Source organism: Lactuca virosa, chromosome 8 (genome assembly GCF_052849685.1).
Source record: "Lactuca virosa cultivar CGN04683 chromosome 8, Lactuca_virosa_CGN04683_v6, whole genome shotgun sequence".
In the NCBI taxonomy this organism is placed as follows: domain Eukaryota; kingdom Viridiplantae; phylum Streptophyta; class Magnoliopsida; order Asterales; family Asteraceae; genus Lactuca; species Lactuca virosa.
Window position 1 is genome coordinate 126,871,584 of NC_136433.1, and position 20,052 is coordinate 126,891,635.

Below are 20,052 nucleotides of genomic sequence, written 5' to 3' on the forward strand. Positions count from 1 at the left end.
CACACACACTACAAATTCCATGGTTCTATCCCAGCCCTCCTTGACTCGAGTACGAATCCTCTGCTTTTAGTAGTACGGGCCCATACTACCTTCTACATCTATCCGTACTTTCCTCAAGGATTGCTTTGAATTTACCAAGTCCCTTCTACTACTATTGCTTTCCATGCTAGTCTCATCCTAGGCTTACCCTAGGGTAATCTCCGACCCACTCACCGCCATCAGCTGCATAAGAAGTCCCTGCTACCTCTCCCTAACTAGCTTGCGAATACCATTACATATCACTAAGACCAGATAATTCTTCGAATGAGAGGTCCTATCCTACAACGGTTGCACTCAGACAAGAGCTGCGAAATAGGGCTAGACCTAACCTTCTAAAATTATTTAGTCCTCGTAATATGTAACTTAACGTATTCGTTTACTAGTTAATTAAAGATAACTAGAACTCCTAAAATCACAAAGCAAGCAACATTCGAGCATTGAGTAACCAAAACCAAGAACATCCTAATCAAACCATCATATCACGGACTAATCAGTATTAGCATGTTGTTCAATAAGCTCATATAATTGGCATACAAGGCATCATTCCTAGATCCTTAGCCCTAATCTAGCATGCAGTTCTCATACACATACAACAGGCATATAAGGCATCCTTCCTAGATCCTTAGCCCTAATCTAGCATGCAATTCTCATAATCATATCATATATCATAACAAACATGTATGGGTATCTTGGGGAAAACTTACTTGAGCTCGGCAGATTGCATGCATCACACTCCTTGTTCTTTCTCAAAAACTTGGATTTAATTTTAGTAAAATTATTTTTCTTGTAAAAACCTTTCAAACCCTCGATTTGAGTCCAGACACCCCCGAAGGTGTGTCCGAATCCCCCAAACCAAGGCTCGGATACCAACTTGTAACACCCTTAAATTTACAACCCAAAAATTTCATTTTTAAGTTTAACAATCATAAAAAACCCATTTCATTTTTTTCAAAACCATGAAAACATAAAATAGTTTAGTTGTGCAATGATAGATATAAAATCATCATCAGAGTCATAATACCAAAATCACTAGTGCGGAAAATCCATGGTGTGATGCGATACGATCAAGTCGGCCCTTTCCCCTTCGAACTAGAAGTACCTGAAACAAAAACTGAAAACCGTAAGCACAAAGCTTAGTGAGTTCCCCCATCATACCACATACCATACAATAACATACTGCCTAGCATATCAGGGTGCTGGCCTCCCCTTCGGTCACTTTCAACCGGTAACCGCCTAGCATATCAGGGTGTTGACCTACCCCTTCGGTCTCTTTCAACCGGTAACCACCTAGCATATCAGGGTGTTGACCTACCCCTTCGGTCTCTTGCAACCTGTTACGGGGACTATTTCACCCCTACCACTACCACATTATAGCATACATAATCATACTGCCAGTCATATATGGGTGCCTGACCTACCCCTTCGGTCTTATTGACCGGATACGGGGTCTATTTCACCCCTACCACTATCACATAATACCATAACATACTAGCACATAAATCATAATAGATAGTGGCATACCAGATAATTATCACAAAGACAATTATCTAACTACAAACTCCTACTAGTAGGCCGACCTTGGTGCCTTAGACCCACTACTACTAGGAATGTAACTCGCCTCGCAAGGCTGAATGCAGAATCTCACGGTAAGAAATCTCTAACAACTGCTCCGACGACTCCCCGAGCTATCATTACCACAATAACACTTAGTAAAAAACTAATAATCATTCTTAGGGTAAAATGACTATTTTACCCCTGATCTAATTTGGCCAATGCCTAAGGCCCAACACCTTAACATGAAAGGCCCAAATCCAAATAGTCTTCCCAAGCCCACTAGTGGCTCACCAATGGCCCGATTTTCTAAATTGGGCCCAACTCCTCAAATGGGCCTTATCTTAAGCCCAAAAGGCCTAATACCATAAATCTCAGTTCTAGGCCCAGAGGCCTTACTCCATAGTGGGCCATGAGGCCCAACAATCCAGGCCCAAACTTCTAAGGCCCAAAAACCATTATTCATCACTCTGTATGTGTACGCGCGACGTACCTTGCACGTACGCCTAGTGTACGCTGGCCTTGACCAGAAGTGGGAAGTTGACCCAGTACGCGCAACGTACCAGGGTGTACGCCCAACGTACTGGCTAGCTTCCTAAAGACTCCTTTTGTGACTTAATCCATTAAGTCCTAACGTCCAAAACATAAATCCAGGTCCTTTAAGACGTCCTAATCCATAAAGTTACAAACTTTATGTCTTTGCATGCGTAGATGGGGGTTAAAACATGATTTAAGTCCTTAAACAAACTTTGTGACCATCAAACACTTGCATGGTTGTGGCTTAACCATCACGGTCCGATTTTTATGACTTTAAATGCTTCCAAGAGCTCAAAAGGAAAACTCTTAGGGCTTGGAACTACCAAGACACAAGAAACCTCAACAATGGAGTCCAAAAGTGACATAAAACACCCCAAAACCAAATTTAAGCATGCATTAGCCAAGTAGAAACCTTTATACCTCCAAAGTAAGATCCAAAATACAAACAAGAGGATTAGGGTTCGAGTTGGGCACTGAGTGGACAAGAGAGGCTGAGAGGATAAGGGTTTTGGAGATTATAAGTTGTTTAAATAGGGTGCAAACCCTAACATTTAGGGTTTGTGGTCTGCACTCGTACGCCGCGCGTACTCTTTGGTACGTTACGCGTAAGTGAAAGGCATGCATGATCATTCTTGTTAGTACGTTGCGGGTACACAGGGTGGTACGCCCAGCGTACGGCACCATGAATCCCAACTTAGTAAGTGTCCAATGGATCCAAGCCCAATCAATATAGAATAACTAGCCCAATAATTATAGAAAATACCTTGGAGAATTTTCGATCGTTACAACACACGAAGTAGAGAGAAAGAGAGGAGTGTTTTGAAGGTGTACTGGATTGAATGGCACAACCCTCTATTTATAGTCGAGTTTTGGGGGTGCGTGTCGCGCCTTTCCTATCCGCGACATGCATTTGAACATTGTGGCTCCACAGGAAGTTGCCATGTGTCCCCACCTCACTCAGCCACGTCACTCGCAATCTGATTGAATCCGGTGTCAGGTGCGTGGCGCGCGATGGCGCGCACTTGACGTGCAAGTAAATATTTTTCAAAAATCATTACTTCCTCATGTGTGCTCAATCTAGACCCTCTCTATATTTATGTGATGATCTCAACAGGTACTACACCTTTCCTTTTGGTTGTTTTGGGCGGTTTTTGTTGTGTTTTTATTCAAAAATTAGTTTCAAAAACATAAGATTTAGCAACGGAATACTTGATGATTTGAATAACATAAAACAAGTTTATAACCCACCAAGGATCTACTTGCAAAGTTTGGAAAGAAAAACAAGCACCAAAGAAGAAGATGAAGAAATCACAACCTTTGTAGTTCTTTGGATCCTCTTAGGAGGCTTGGAAGTTGATGAAGAATGATGACCTTAAGAGATACCAACAACGACTAAACTGGATGTAGAATGCTAGTTCTTTTGTATAAAACTCTTAAGACTCTTAAGCTTTATGTTCTTATCAGAATAAGAACATAAAGAGAGCATAAGCATGAGTGTGATCTTCAAGTCTTCAACTAAAACTAGAGAGAAACACACATACATACATAGTTATGGTTTTTGCATGGGTTGTGAAAGAGATATGAAAGCCTCACTTTATATAGAAAATCTTTGGTCCATAAGTTCTTAACACTTTAAGAACCCATACCCCTAAAGCCTATGTGTTCCCCATGCTTCAAGCCATGCCTTTGTTTTGAATAAATTAATCAAAAGACCATCACTCTTTATTTTAATCATATTTTCCATGCTTGTCCTTCTAGAGAAATGTTCTTTTCATTAAACAAATGAAAAACCCATACTCTCTTTTGTCTAGCCATATTTCTAAAATATGAAGGCAAAAGAAGACAAAAGCCTTTTATATTTTATAAACCAAGTTTATAAAATATAAACTTTAAATTTTTGGTAAAAGAAGATAGAATTTATCTAGTCCAAAATGTTGTGCATGACTTATTCATTCATACCATATGAATTATATATAATGTTACTTGCTAATAAAAATTATTATTTCCTAGAAATAAATAATTTCCAATTTAATTATAAGAGTGTTTTAAATATTTATTAAAATCAATTTCTAATAAATAATCAATTATATCAAGTTGTTGTTAGTGTGACCCATTAATATCATATGTTAATTAGCAATATCACTTTAATATGATTTTTGAGCATACTAGATCCTTCAGTTTTGACTTTCATTTTCGAGCCCAATGGGGGTAAGAATTAATGATATTTTAAACATCATAACTTAATCATATGGATCAAGTTTTCAACAAACTTTTCCTAAAGTTTATATCTCGAGGAGTACTACGAAACTCCTTTTTGCACTTTTAGTTAAAACTCAACCAATCACTAAGTATCGTTTTGACGTAATTAATTTTAACTGCGCAGTTGATTTCTATTTTTATAAAATACATAACTCTCTCCTGCGGAGTCGGATTTTTACGAATCTTATATCATTGAGATCAGGTTAACGAGTACTCCAAGTATGTTAACCGAATCGGAAAACGTCATAACTTTTTGATCGCTAATTTTTAGAGCCTAATGGACGATTTTTAGCAAATAAATGTAACAACATATCTGATTCTTATTGTATTAAAAATTGAATATTACAATGCATTCTATTACATTTATTTTCCTATTATTTCCTAGTGGTGACTAGTGATGAAATTTCTCAGGGTTGTCACAGGTGCGTGTGTACAGTCTCGCCGAGCTCTTCTCACGAACAACCTGAAAAATGATTAATCCATAATTGTAAGCATAAAGCTTAGTGAGTTCCCCAGCATAACACATATTCTATTATACATACAATGCATCCACACAAAGCATTCGACTCTAGCGCCAACCAACTAAATCTCCTATCCACATAAATATATGTAGCAATCATAAATGAAATAACGGGTCTGCTCCAACCAATGGTGAATGTTATGGGCCACATCATAGTCTTACAGTCACATCTTGCCATGGGCCAAATCATGGTCTTTCCTTGCAATGTCGAGGGCCAAATCCCGGTTTTACATACAACTGTCAGGGGCCAGATCCTGGTCTTCCATACAACTGCCAGGGGTCATATCCTAGTCTTGCATATAATTGCCAAGGGCCAGATCCTGGTCTTCCATACAAATTACAGGGGCTAGATCTTGGTTCTTACATACAATACATAAAGTCATATGTAGTCAGGGATCAGATAGACAGTCGAACAGATGATCCACCCAAGAACGAACAATCATACAAGAACATCACAATTAGTCATTAGACCAAGAGTTCTCAGTCTATCCAACTTAAGCTAAATAGAACCCAAGATATCATTACCACCTAACCATATATCATAAACGCATAACAAATACTAGAATATCGATACCGTTAGCAACTAGTCATCCCTAATTACCCTACCATTGACCAATTCTGAATTAAGTCCTTCGTTGGTCAGTCATACATAATCCTAATAACTGGACTATCCCAATTACCCTAACGAAACATACCTCCTAACACTATCATATGATCAACAGGAAAGACCATACCAGTCTATCATACCAAGACACCATGTGTCATAAACTGCACATGCATACAAGGATTTATCTTAGCCAACTAGCATACTTGTACTCTAACAATACTTCTATCCTACCATGCAAATGATATATAATGGGATATTTGGCATAGTTATAAAATCACCTGAATCGCAGAACCGGAGAAACACGACAACACTCTAACTCTTGCACTGATCAATCCCTCGAACTGACTAATCACCAACACATATACATCCTCAATCAGCAACCCAAATCCTCCAAGTTTGAACCAAGGTCAAACTGGTCAAAAGTCAATGGTAAATGGTCCACAAAGTCAATTGTCATCTTACAGATCAAGGCTCAAAACTTTAGATGTAATCCTTCTCAATGACTTAATGGAAAAAGTTTCCAACTTTATCCATTATGACCTCACCATAAGACAAGATCTTAAGCTCTAAGTCCATTAAGTCCTTAATATGACCCTATCTTTCTCATGGACCCAAAGTAGCTCCAAACATGACTCTTTTCTCATTCTCAGAAACCCAAGGACCATTTGAGAGTCACACCAAGATCTGGAGTTCCTCAAACTCCAAGAGCATTCATGAAAGGGACCAAAATCATCTAAAATGAGCTCAAACTTGAAACAAGAAGAAAAAAGTTCAAGATGTGAACTTTATACCTCCAACAACTCAGAATTTTTGTAGATAAGGATGGATCCAAGCTAGCTCCTTGATTCCTTGCACCACAATGAACTTCCTTCTTCTTCAAGTTTCACCAAAAAACAAGAATAAGGCCTCCAATCAACCAAACAAGCTCACAAACATGAAATGGGGGCTAGGGTTTCGATATAAGAGGGTAGAGGCTGAAGAGGATTACCTAAATATAAAGTTAAGGTCCTTAAATATAGGAGACACCATAAAATCACGGGCTTGGGCTATAACAATTGTCACGTCATGTACATCCTCATGCTACATCATGGATCTCACCAGGAGAACGCATTTCGTATAACTCATGCCATGTCGTAGGCATCCATGCACCACGTTGTGGAAGAGGGTTTTTGGAGAAAACCCTATTTTGATCCCTTTAAGTCTTTACCTGATACTTTTTGGAAAACGGGTGTTACATAGAGGAATTAACGGTGGTCGTCACTGGACCAACTCTATTATTTTATGACAATCAAGTTGCTCTTCATATTACCAACGGTCCAGTTTTTCATGAACGAATGAAACATTTGGAGATGGATTGTTATTTTGTTCGAGAAATAGTAAACTTACAAAAAAATACAACCTCTCCACATCGATACCAAAATGCAAATCACAAACCTCATTACAAAATGATTAGGGGCTCAACAACTTTAATCCGTACTTGGCAAGTTGGGCGCTAGAGACCACACGCTCCAACTTTAGTGGGGGTGGGGGTGGGAGGGGGGTATTGGAATAAAATATTCCCCATATTTATGTTATAATATCTAGCCTTATTTTTAGCCCTTTATGTTTATCTGACCTTTCCGTTTAGCTAGCTTTCCTTGTAATCCGATTTGATTATTGAAATACAGAAGATTACTTTTGGTCTGTCGGTTTTATCAGTAGGTATGTAGTATAATCGGTTTAGAGTAGAAGAGCCATGTTATGGAAAAACACAGATTCTAAAACTCACATTCTATTTTTACCTAGATTGCCTCGTGTAACACCCTTGATCAAGGTATTTTCCGTTTTTACCCCTTAGTATGAAATTTGTTTGCAAATTGATCCCTTAGCTCCTTAAGAGGAAAACATGCCTTTTGTGGGTACACTGGGCGTACACTTATGTACGTTGGGCGTACGTAGCTGATGCCCAAACATTAATTTTTAGGGTTTGAGCCCTATTTAAGCATCATTATCTCATTGAGACCCATTCATTCATCAGCATCCGTCCCCATTTTCGTCCCTAGCAAACCCTAATTCCTTATGTGATCCCTTGTGAGTTTAAGAGTGCATTTGCGGTGTTCTTGAAGGAAGGAGAAGGAAAGGAAACCATCTTAGAAGCTTAATGCACTTTGGATCCAGAAGTTTTTCACCCTCAAGCATCATTTGGAGGTATAAAGTCTGACACTTGATGAGTATTTGCATAGATCTTGTTAGCTTGGAGTTTGTGTTCATTTTGGTCCCATAAGCTTGGTGTTCATGAGTATGGCTTACTCTAACCCATAAGGATTGTCCTTCCAGACGTTTTTAGGTGCTTAGGACAATAAAAATGTGATCTTAGTCCCTTTCCTTTCTTCATGCATGATATATGAGGTTTTGGTTTATGTATTAAGTTAGGGTTTAGTTGTTGAACCCTTTCTAGCCTTGGAAAGTCATAAAGTTGGAAACTTTATGACTTAGAACGTTATTTGGAACTAGATCTAAGTTTTAGACGTGGTGTCTTAATAGATTTACCACTTAATAGCAAGAAAAGGTGTTAGCCGAGTACGCTTGGCGTACCTGGTCGACACCCCGTAATCTGACCAAGAGAGTACACTAAGCTAGGCGTAGTGGCTGAGTACACCGAACGTACTCAGTCTGAGTTGACTCTGTTGACTTTTGACTTTTGACCTTTGACCGGAATTTTGATCAAGTTTGACTTAGGGGCATTTTGGGTATTTTGAGATGTACTTTGAGTTTAGGTCACTGTTTGTTGTATAAGTAACCTATAGTGTTGACTTTTGGAGCAACGTTCCTTTCTGCTATTTTTCATACTGTAAGGTGAGTTTCCTCACTGTACTTATGGGTCGAAGACACCAATGCCGGCCCATTCGGTTATGTATCCTAGTATATAGGATGTTGATATGTTGTAGTGATCTGTTAGATCTGCATGATTATCTGTTTGCTATTTATATGTTTATTTGTTGCATATGTCGACATAGTATGGTTGGGTTGATGCAATACTGCTCTGTGCGGAAAGCCAACAAACCCGTAAGCAATCCGGACATAAGTTGTGGGCCGGAAAGGTAAGCTAGACTTATGCTGAGGGCTCGGGAGCAAGCCAGACATAAGGAGGGCCGGAACGGCAAGACAGACTTATGTTGTGGGATCGAGAGCAACCCAGACATGAGCTGATGCTTGAGGGCGAAACACTTTTGGATCCAAAGTGCCTTAAGCTTCCAAGATGGTTTCCTTTCCTTCTCCTTCCTTCAAGAACACTACAAATGCACTCTTAAACTCATAAGGGCTCACACACGGAATTAGGCTTTGCTAGGGACAAAAATGGGGATGGAGGCTGATGAATGAAGGGGTCTCAATGAGATAATGATGTTTAAATAGGGCTCAAACCCTAAAAATTAGGGTTTGTGCATCAACAAGTATGCCCATCGTATATAAGTATACGCCCAACGCACCCACAAAAGGCGCATTTTAAGGGACCAATTTGCAAACAAATTTCATACTAAGAGGTAAAAACGGAAAATACCTGGATCAAGGGTGTTACAATTCGGCTGATAACCCACATATTCCCTAATTCATGATTTTTTTTAAGTAATAATAATTGTTTACATATTTATGACTTTTTTATATAATAGATAATAATAGTTAAACAAATGAAAGTGCTTTGGATCAATCTGATTGTTTAGTATGTGAAAAATATTAAATCCTAGTTACTATTTTACCAATAATTTATGTTATAAACCGATCAAACTTTACATCAAGTAAGAAAACACTATCATATAAAAAAATAACAAAAAAGAAAATTCAGGTTTAAAAGAATTTTAATTTTTTATAAAACTCTAAATAAACAATGTATAATTTTCTAATAAAATAGTAATAGTATTAGATATCTAACAAAATCATTGGCTATTATTTAATTCTTACCACTAAACTACAGCCAAATTGTTTACACATTTATGACTTTTTTTTTAATAATAGATAATAATAGTTAAAGAAATCAAAGTGCTTTGGATTTGTTTTGATTGTTTAGTATATGAAAATATTAAATCCTAGTTACTATTTTTATGTTATAAACTGATCAAACAAGTAAGAAAACACTATCATATAAAAAAATAAAAATAAAAAAGAAAAGTCAGGTTTAAGAGAATTTTAATTTTTTATGAAACTCTAAATAAACAATGTATAATTTTCTAATAAAATATTAATATTAGATATCTAACAAAATCATTGGCTATCAGTTAAAAAGAGTCTAAAAATACCATTTAGACGTCAAAATAATTTGTAAAGCAAAAAAATAAACCTGAAATTAAGCAAAAATAGAATGTGGCTGCTGGGATTCGAGCCCAGGTCTCCACGGCCACAACGTGGAATTCTTACCACTAAACTACAGCCACATTGTTGTTTAGTTTTTCAGCTCTTTATTTAAAAACGACTAAACATTAGATTAGACTTAAAATGAGTTTTAGATAAAAAGATCATTATTTTCAATTTTTGGGTAAATCTTGCCTCAAATTTTCATAATTATATCATTATAAACTATTATTATTATTATTATTATTATTATTTTGTAAAAAAGTGTTTAGATAGATAGTTGTTTTTACGGACAAATGTACCTCTTATAGTTTTATCAAGTTTGGATAAAAGGATTGTTATTTGTTATTGTTGGGCGAATCTTGCCTCCAATTTACAGTATAAAGTTATAATCTTCTTTCTTAAAATAATATATGGACAGAAAGGTGTTTTTAGGGACAAGAGTAAGCATAAATAAGTTTTGTTTATTCCTGATTTTCAACTTTTTCATAGATGGTCTATGCCAATAGCCAGCCAATTGACATTTCCAACACTTGTGTATTTACTACTTAGAGACTTGTGCTTTCTTGATTTATTTTCAGATAAAATGTAGGTATTTAACTTATCAATTGTAATTAATAGAGATTAGGGACTTTATTACATATTAATTGGATCGATGAGCACTGAAATGTTTTTCGTATGTCTTGTAATTTCAAATTTTCGATTGGTGAATGTGATATTAGTTTGTTACAGATTATAATTTGTGAGGTAAGTTTAAGATGACAAGGATGTGGTATTCTTTCTTGCAATTTGTTTATATGACCATCAATTTACGGTTTCCAGTTACATATCATTTTGCCGACTTCTTTTTCTGACAAATATAGTTTGGAACTTGAACTAGTTTCTAGATTTCTGTCCTTAATTCTTTATGTTGACAAGATATTTATGTCAACTTTAAAAAACGGACCATCGGATTTCGAAATTCTTCTAATTTTGAACCTATGATGTTTTTGTCCTATAATTGAAAGTTTTTGTAAGCACAGTGTACATACTACATATTATACTATTTAGTTTTGAATATCTTGAAATACAATTTTCAGAAATTATTCAAATATATTTCAAAAAAAATATCAATGTGTGATATATTAGAGTTCTTTTGCAAACTAGAGGATCATGGCATAGGAAGGTGATGTGATGTAGTGCATTACATCATATGTTAGATTGAAGGAAGTTTGAGAGATTGAAACTTTTCTCATTTTTGAATTCATTCAATCATGCTGAATCATTATAGAGCTTATTACATAAATAGAAATCAACTAACTAACTACTTTCATAACAAACAGATAACCAGAATTACATATATGCCCCTGATACAGTAAAATGACAATTCTACCCTTACAGTTAATATTGTTGAAACTGACACCCCCTCCCCCTCAAGTTGGAGGATAGGGAAGTAGACCAAGCTTGGAAATAGCATCTTGATGACGAATACCAGACAAATTCTTTGTGAAAACATCGGCTAATTGATCATTTGTATGCACATGATGTAAAGATATAAGTCCTGCTCGTAATTTTTCACGAACATAGTTACAATCCAGTTCTATGTGTTTAGTTCGCTCATGGAATACTGGATTTGTGGCAATGTAAATAGCAGCTTGGTTGTCACATTTCAAAGGTATAAGAGTGACACCTTCTACTTGGAGTTCACTAAGTAAGCGACTCAACCATGCAAGCTCTGCACATATGCGACGCATTGATCCGTATTCAGCTTCAGCTGAAGAGAGGGAAACTGTAATTTACTTCTTCGATTTCCATGATATTGGACTATCACCAAACATGATGAAGAATCCACTAACAGATTTTCGTGTAATTAGACACGCAGCCCAGTCCGACTCACAAAAGGCTTGAACTTGATATGAAGGAGTGTCATTGAAAAACAATCCTTTGTTGAGTGTGCCTTTGAGATAACGAAGAACATGCAAGGCAGTATCATAATGAAATTGAGATGGTTTTTTATTAAATTGGCTTAGATATTGTACTGAAAAAGCAATATCTGGTCTGGTATGAATTAAAAAATTCAATTTGCCAATTAATTGCCTGTAAATTGTGGAATCTTCTAAGAGAACATACATATCAGATGAGGGTGATAATTTGGATGGTAAAGGCATTGGAACAGAAGCACAATCAGATAAAGAATATGAGTGTAGGAGTTCCTTTATGTATTTTTGTTGATGAACTACCATGCCATTTGAAATTTTGTTGAATTCTAGTCCCAAAAAATAATGAATATGTCCTAAATCCTTGATTTGAAACTGAGTATGAAGAGAGGACTTGATAGCTGCAATTTCATCTTCATCATTCCCTGTAACTAAAATTTCATCAACATAGACTGCAATCACCACTATCTTCTGATGTGTGAATTTTAGAAATAAAGAGTAATCATTGGTAGACTTATGACACCCTTTGTTGAGAAGTGTGTGAGAAAGCTTGTCATACCATTGTCGTGAAGCTTGTGTTAATCCATGGAGAGACTTTATGAGCTTGCATACAAGTGATGGAGAAGAAAGAACAAGATGTCCTGGTGGAAGTTTCATATACACTTCTTCATGGAGATCACCATGCAAGAAGGCATTATTCACATCAAATTGATGGATGTTCCACTTTCTTTTGACAGCTAAAGATACAAGACAACGAATAATGTTGAACTTCACAACAGGAGAGAAGGTTTCATGAAAATCAACTCCCTCTTGTTATGTAAATCCTTTAGCTACTAAGCGAGCTTTTTTTCCTTTCAACTGTACCATCTGCTTTGTATTTGATCTTGTAGACCCATCGACAAGCAATTGGTTTTTCACCCTTAGGAAGTTTGACAATTTCCCAAGTGTTATTGGCATCTAAAGCATTAAGTTCTTTGGTCATTGCTTCTTCCCATTCTGGGATTCCTTTTACTTCATGATAAAAAGTTGGTTCTTTTAAAGTAGTTTCCACATGAAAAGCAAATGAAGTAGTTGGAACCTCAAAAGTAGTGAAACAGCCCAAAAATACAGACCGAAAATTTCATTTTAATTAATTAATAAAACCATAAGTTATCAAACATTTCATCAAAACATTGTCATCAGAGTTCCATATCAAAAATCAGAGTAAAACATCCCAGGCTAAACATCATGGTGTGTGCGATGCAGTCATCCCGAGCTCTTCCCTCTGCTACCAGAAGTACCTGAAACCAAAATTAAAAACCGTAAGCACGAAGCTTAGTGAGTTCCCCAACCTACCACATACCATACACATAACCGCATACTGGGCCCCCGCCCGCTGCATCGGGACTTGCCCGGCATCGGGCCCCGCCCGGCATCAAGCCCCGCTCGGTATACATATTTGTTTCTCTTAGGCCTCGCCTGTCTCCGGGCCCTGCCCGCTATACACATATAACCACATAAACATACTAGCACAAAAAGCAACCATACGCTACTGAATTCCTGTTCTAAGGCCACGCCTATCTTGGGCCCCGTCCCTGTCCGGCTACTGAGGAGTCATGGAACCCCGTCCACGCTCCTGCTAATGGTGAGATACGGGCCCCCGCCCACACTCACTTCTCTCCTATACCGGGCCCCGCCCCTGCTCTGCTAATAATGAGATACGGAACCCTTTCCGTACTCAGCTAGTGATGAGATACGGGACCTCACCCATACTCACCTCCCTACCAGGCACATACAAGTATCACAAAGACAACAAGTATAATCTACTATGCAACATACAACATTCCTCAGGCTTACCCTGACATCGGACCTTAGTCCGGAAACATACTACCGACACATGCAAGAATCACAAGGACCTCTAGCATAGTAACATACCTCGGGCCTCGCCCAGCATCAGATCGTAATCCGGAACATATATCATAAAAATGCCTAGGGCTAACCCCCGGGTCTTCCCACTATACACAAACATAATGGGCCGGCATTGTGGCCGTAAACCCATGCACACAATGAGGAGACTCACCTCACACTGCCGAAGTCCTGCTGATACTCCTCTGGCTGCTAATTGTCAATTCCCCGAACTGTTGCTCCTTCGGCTCCCCGAGCTACCAATACCAAAATAACACTTAGTCCAAAATACCCTCAACAGTCAAACTAGGTCAACCTTGGTCCAAGTCAAAGTCAACGGTCAATGGTCAATGTCAACGCTTCGAGTTGACTCAACTCGTCGAGTTGCTTCATCAACTCGTCGAGTTCTAAAAACTCAGAACTCTGAAATCCTGAACCAACTTGTCGATTCAACCCCTGACTCGCCGAGTTCCCTGGTTACTCAGACTCGGGATTAACCGAGTCAACTCGTCGAGTCATCCTCAGACTCGTTGAGTTCCTTAGAACTCAGAACCATGCAAAACCTTGGTCAACTTGCCGAGTTGTTCCATCAACTCGTCGAGCACATGCAAAATCCATAATCAAGAAAACCCTATCCACTCGTCGAGTCACCGTATCGACTCGCCGAGTTCATGCAGTAACCAAACACGGGAAAACCCTCTTCAACTCGCCGAGTTGGCTATCCAACTCGCCGAGTTCGTTCATTCCACTTCTCATTCAGACGATTCTAAGCCAAACCATTGCTCCCAAAGGTATATCCAACCTCCTAGAGCATGCTTTCCACGTAAAGTTGCAACCTTTACGTGTAAACAATTCCCAAAAGCCAAAACTAAACTACAAGGACGGGTTTTGCTATGGAGGAGGGCTTCAAGCCTCAAAATCTTGAGAATTTAATACATTAGGGACCTTGGAGAGTCCAGATCTGAAGTTGCAACTTCAGATCGTGTTCCATGCAAGCACTACTCCACAAATGTGCTAGGAATGGCCATGAAGCTCAAGATGAAGGGATCTATCAAATGAATGCTCAAGGTAACGACTTGTTACCTTCTATTAGCTGCCAAACTGAAGTAAGAGCTGGATCTACACTTCCTTCCTTGATCCTTGCTTCCAATCCTCCAAGATGTGCACTCCAAATGAACCTTTATCTTCACAAAGCCCAAGAAATGAATTTGGGTGGCTAGGGTTCTGTTTCTGGACTTGAGAGGGTAGTAAAGGAGATGAGTGAGAGGCCTCATGTTCTTTAAATAGGGTACAAGGCCCGAATTTAGGGTTTCCCAAACCCTGTCCAACTCGTCGAGTTGGTCCCCTGACTCGTCGAGTCGGTCACTTAATCCGCGACTTAAAAATCCGCTCCTACTCGTCGAGTTCCTACCTGGACTCGGCGAGTAGACCTATTGACTTGGAGTTTTTCTTTCTTTTCTTGACCTTTTGGATTCCGGGTGTTACAAGTAGCATGAAATGATGAAGTGGATACGCAAATATTAGTTAGAGTATGGGTACATACTTCTGATTGATCTTGAGAATGAACATGATAACATATGTAATCATGTAATCTTGTTGATGGTTGTCTAGTTCGTATTCGTTCGTCGTGGCAAAGTTGATGGTTGAGGATCAGAAGATGTATGGACAGATTAAGAAGAATTTCTGAAATGGTTGATTCAACAGAAGGAATTGGTAAATATGATGGTGTGGAAGAGGGTAAAGAAATAGATGAGGAATGTAATGGAAATGTGGTTTCAAAAAATGTGACATTTCTTGAAATGGTAATATGTTTAGTAAGTAAATTCATTACTTTGTATGCCTTTTGACCATAAGGGTATCCCACAAAAATACAAGGATGTGACCTGGGCATGAATTTATCTCTTCCTTGTAAACCAGTGGAAACATGACACAAATACCCAAGTGCTTTTAACCGTTGTAAGTTTGGTGGCTTGTGATAAAGAACTTCAAAAGGAGATTTGTTTTGAAGAAATTTTGAAGGTATTCTATTAATCAGATGTACTGTAGTCTTCACACATTCACCCCAATAAGCAATTCCAATTCCATATTGAAATTATAATGCTCTAACAGTCTCCAAAATGTGTTTATGTTTCCTTTCCACTATGCCATTTTGTTGTTGGGTGTAAGGTGTTGATTTTTGATGAATTATGCTCCTAGACTGAAAATAAGCAACTCCTTTTGTACTGGATCCAAGTTCAAAAGCATTGTCTGTAACACCCCTAATCCAGCAGACCAAGAATGGAAATGAAAACCCTAAGTCAAGGAGTCAACTCGTCGAGTCCAAGGAAGAACTCGACGAGTAGGAGCGTGTTCCGTGTCACAGATTAAGTGGCCGACTCGGCGAGTCGGGGGACTGACTCGGCGAGTCTGGTCTGGGTTGGGAAACCCTAATTTCGGGACTTGGTGCCCTATTTAAGCATCATATTCTCATTCCCTCAGCCTCCTTAATTCTCCCTCGAGTCCAGAACGAAACCCTAGTGCCTTTCTTGTGATTGTGAGCCATTTTTGGAGAGTGTGTGGTCTACTTGGAAGCTTGAAGAAGGAGAAAAGCTTGGAGGAATCAAGAAGAGGATTGTAGATCCAGAAATAGCTTCTCAATCTCATCACTTTCTGGTAATCAAGTCCTGACCTTGCTCATCAACCTCTTAGATCTCCTTATGTCCCTTTTGTTTGAGTTTTGGTTCAAAAGCTAGATCTATGGGGACAAGGACGTCCCAAGCTTAGATACATTCAGATCTGGAGCCCCTAGGGGTGGCTAAGGCATAAAGGTGCAAGCTTTATGCCATTAGGATGTCCCATGCAAGCTTAAAGAAATTATCATGGCCTTTTGGAGCCCTAAAGGCCATGCAAGGAAGTAAAGTCCAAGACTTTACGTGGTTATTGGATGCCTAGAGCCTAGATCTTGATTTCCCTATTTTGGTTTGGAGTAATAAGGGTTTTGGATCATGGAGTTATGTCTTAATGAGCTAGGGTTTTGTCTAAACCCATTAAGAAGGATTAGGAGCGGGTAAAGTTGGAAACTTTACCCTCATGAGATAATTTCCAACATGTAGACGCAGTTTGGGGTTTGGATCTGAAGTGTAGGGGCTTAAACTGTTAAGATGGCCCATTCAGACTGAGGGACTCGGCGAGCCCAAGGAGGGACTCGACGAGTCGAAGTGTATTTTCCCGTTTCTGTTCAAGCTAGAACTCGGCGAGTCTGCGAGTTGACTCGACGAGTTGATTTGATGAACCGCGAGTCTGTTTAGCCAGGGAACTCGGTGAGTCAGGGGCTGACTCGGCGAGTGGGTTCAGGAGTTCAGTGTTCTGGGTTTTGTATTCGATGAGTTGAATGAGCCACTCGGCGAGTTGAGTCAACTTGGAGTGTTGACTTTAACCATTGACCGTTGACTTTGACTTTGACCAAGTTTGACCTAAATTGACCTCCAAGGGTGTTGTGGTCTAAGTGTTATTTTGGGGTATTGATAGTTCGGGGAGTCGAAGGATCAGCAATCCGGGGGATTACCAACTAGCAGCCAGAAGAGTATGAGCAGGTCTTCAGCAGGGCAATGTGAGTCTCCTCACTGTGTGCATGGGTCTACGGCCACAATGCCGGCCCATTATGTTTATGTTTATGTATAGTAGTAAGACCCCGGGGGTTATCCCTAGGCACTCATTGTGACATGTTTCGGATTTATATCCGCTACCTGGGTTAGCCTGATGCAGTTTATATGTTCTGGATTTCGGTCTGATGCCGGGTGGTACCCGAGGCAGTAGTGTATGTGTAGTTATACTTGTTGTCTTTGTGAGCCTGGTAGGGAGGTGAGTTTGGGCGAAGTCCCGTATCTCATCACTAGCCAAGTACGAACGGGGTTTCGTATTTCATTAGCAGCAGAGTATGGGTGAGGCCCGAGCTAGGAGGGAGGTGAGTGTGGGCGGGGGCCCGTATCTCACTATCAGCAGGAGTATGGACGGGGTTCTATGACTCATCAGTAGCAGGACAGGGGCGGGGCCCAAGATAGGCGAGGCCTTAGTACATGAATACAGTAGAGTAGGTTTAGCATATGTGTTATATGTTCCGGACTCCGGTCCGATGTCGGGCAAGCCCGATGCAGTATATGTGATTATGTTATATGTTCATGTTTATGTTATGTTCAGTTATTCCGGACTTCAGTCCGATGTCGGGCGGGGCCCAAGTTACTCCGGACTTCGGTCCGATGTCGGGCGGGGCCCGATGCAGTGGGCGGGGCCCAAGTTATTCAGGACTTCAGTCCGATGCCGGGCGGGGCCCGATGCAGTGGGATTGGCCCAGTATGTGATTCTGTGTATGGTATGTGGTAGCTTGGGGAGACTCACTAAGCTTCGTGCTTACAGTTTTCAGTTTTGGTTTCAGGTACTCAATTTTCAAAAGAGGAGCTCGGGAAGATTGCAGTGCACACACCATTTGTTTAGCCTCGAATGTTTATACTCTGATATGTTTAATCAATGTTATGATACTTTTGAGATACATTGTTTATGATGTTGTTAGGTTTTCCGCATTCTAACACTCCTATGGTGTACATGCAACCCTATAAACCTTGGATCTATGTTTTCTCTATTATACATGCAAATATTAAATATTCCAAGGTTTCATCCTAACTAGCATATTATGAAGCACCTATACTACAAAGTTCTAGTTAGATGACATACCTTTTGATGTAGCTTGATGTCTTCAAGCTTTAAGAGCTTAGCCCCAATAGTGTGGAAGCCTCAAGTGGAATCACAAATCACCAAAACACCTTGGAAAGCCTTTAGAGAATATGGATACTTGGCTCACACTATGAAATCGGTTATTGCCCTCTTTAGTGTATCCACACTAGCCACTAGCATAATTTCATGAACCATAAGACCCTTTATATAGTATGGAGGATTAGGGTTAAACCCTAATACCCATGACCTTTCATTTCCTAGGATCCATGGGTTAAAGCTCCATGGACTATCCATGAAGACTTAGCCCAACCTAAATGAACTTGGCCCACTACACATATATATATCTAAGAGTCCATATTTAATTAGTTCCTTTTGATCACTTAATTAATTATAAATTAATTCTTGATCAATACTAATTAAATAATATGATTATATATTAATATATTAGAACTTATAATATATTAATATAAATCATAAATATACTATTCTCAAAAGACTATCCATATAAATTGTGTCGGTGAAGTGCAACCCAAATGGACCATGTCGGGTCGGGTCAAGTACATACCAAATATAGGACTTAGACATTAATCCAACAGTCTCCCACTTGGATAAGTCTAAAACTATTATTGAGTATGACTTCAAAAACCAACTGGCAATCGTAGCTCTTAAAGCCGCTGTCGAACTCTGATCTTGTCAATGAACTCTGACCTCTGTCAATGACTTGTCCATTAGATAAGGGATCATATATTCCTCCATTCTAGATATCATATGGACTGAGACATGGATTATAATCATTCTCTCTGTCCATTTGTTGTTTCCCGATTTTCGATTTATGATGACTGACTGATTGAACCAATCAAATCAGTCCTGGCTTGGCCAAGCACTCACATGTGTCATCGCTAAATCATCGAGGGGCCCACATATATCGCTTTTATCCCGAAGGTAAAAGGAATGGATAAACTTCGACTCATATGGCTTGTTCTACTACTTGTTGAATCATACACAAAGGCACGTTTTATAACATCGAGTTACCAAATGTGTTTTCGTGCAATCAATGTATAACCAACTCATAGTAACAACTCATATCTCTAGGTTTGAAGAATATAAGATATTATCGTCTCATGATCACTCGTGATAAAATCCATGAAGTGATTCAAATGAGCGCGAGTTGAATCCAATACTCAGAACTTATGAGCACTCATGAGTGTTGTAGCACCACTTTGTCCACCAACTTGGACCTCTACAAACCAACCCATGACAGTCTTGATTCATATCTACTTCCAACATATGACCGACTGTGGATGGTTTGAATAACTTAATCATTCAGGAAGAGCGACTTAGTTATTCTGGAAGTCAAAACATGCAAAGTGAAACACAAGAATAAATGAATCAAATATGGTATCAAACCCTATGAATATAATTAAACACTTTTATTTATCACCATATTGATTACTCATTATTCATTATTTCGGTTTTATCAACTTTATACTTGAATTAAAAACACTAGTTGTCCCATGCTCCAAGCATGTACACTATGTTTTTCTTAAACAATAGCTTTGCCATACACCAAGTATGCACTCTATGTTTGTCTATGATCCTTACTTTGTGAAATAAACCAATTGAACATAATTTCAATGATTCTAATTTCACACTCCCAAATCCTTATCGAAAAATGTGAGAATTTCAAATTCCTATCATTTATCGAAATC

At 38.9% G+C, this 20,052-nt stretch overlaps 1 non-coding gene across 1 annotated transcript; it reads right to left on the reverse strand.

Annotated features, from left to right (window-relative positions):
* Positions 1 to 9,847: 9,847 nt before the first annotated feature.
* Positions 9,848 to 9,919, reverse strand: TRNAH-GUG (transfer RNA histidin (anticodon GUG)). Its single transcript has one exon. It is a non-coding gene; the product is annotated as a tRNA-His (tRNA).
* Between the last annotated feature and the right edge of the window lie 10,133 nt (positions 9,920 to 20,052).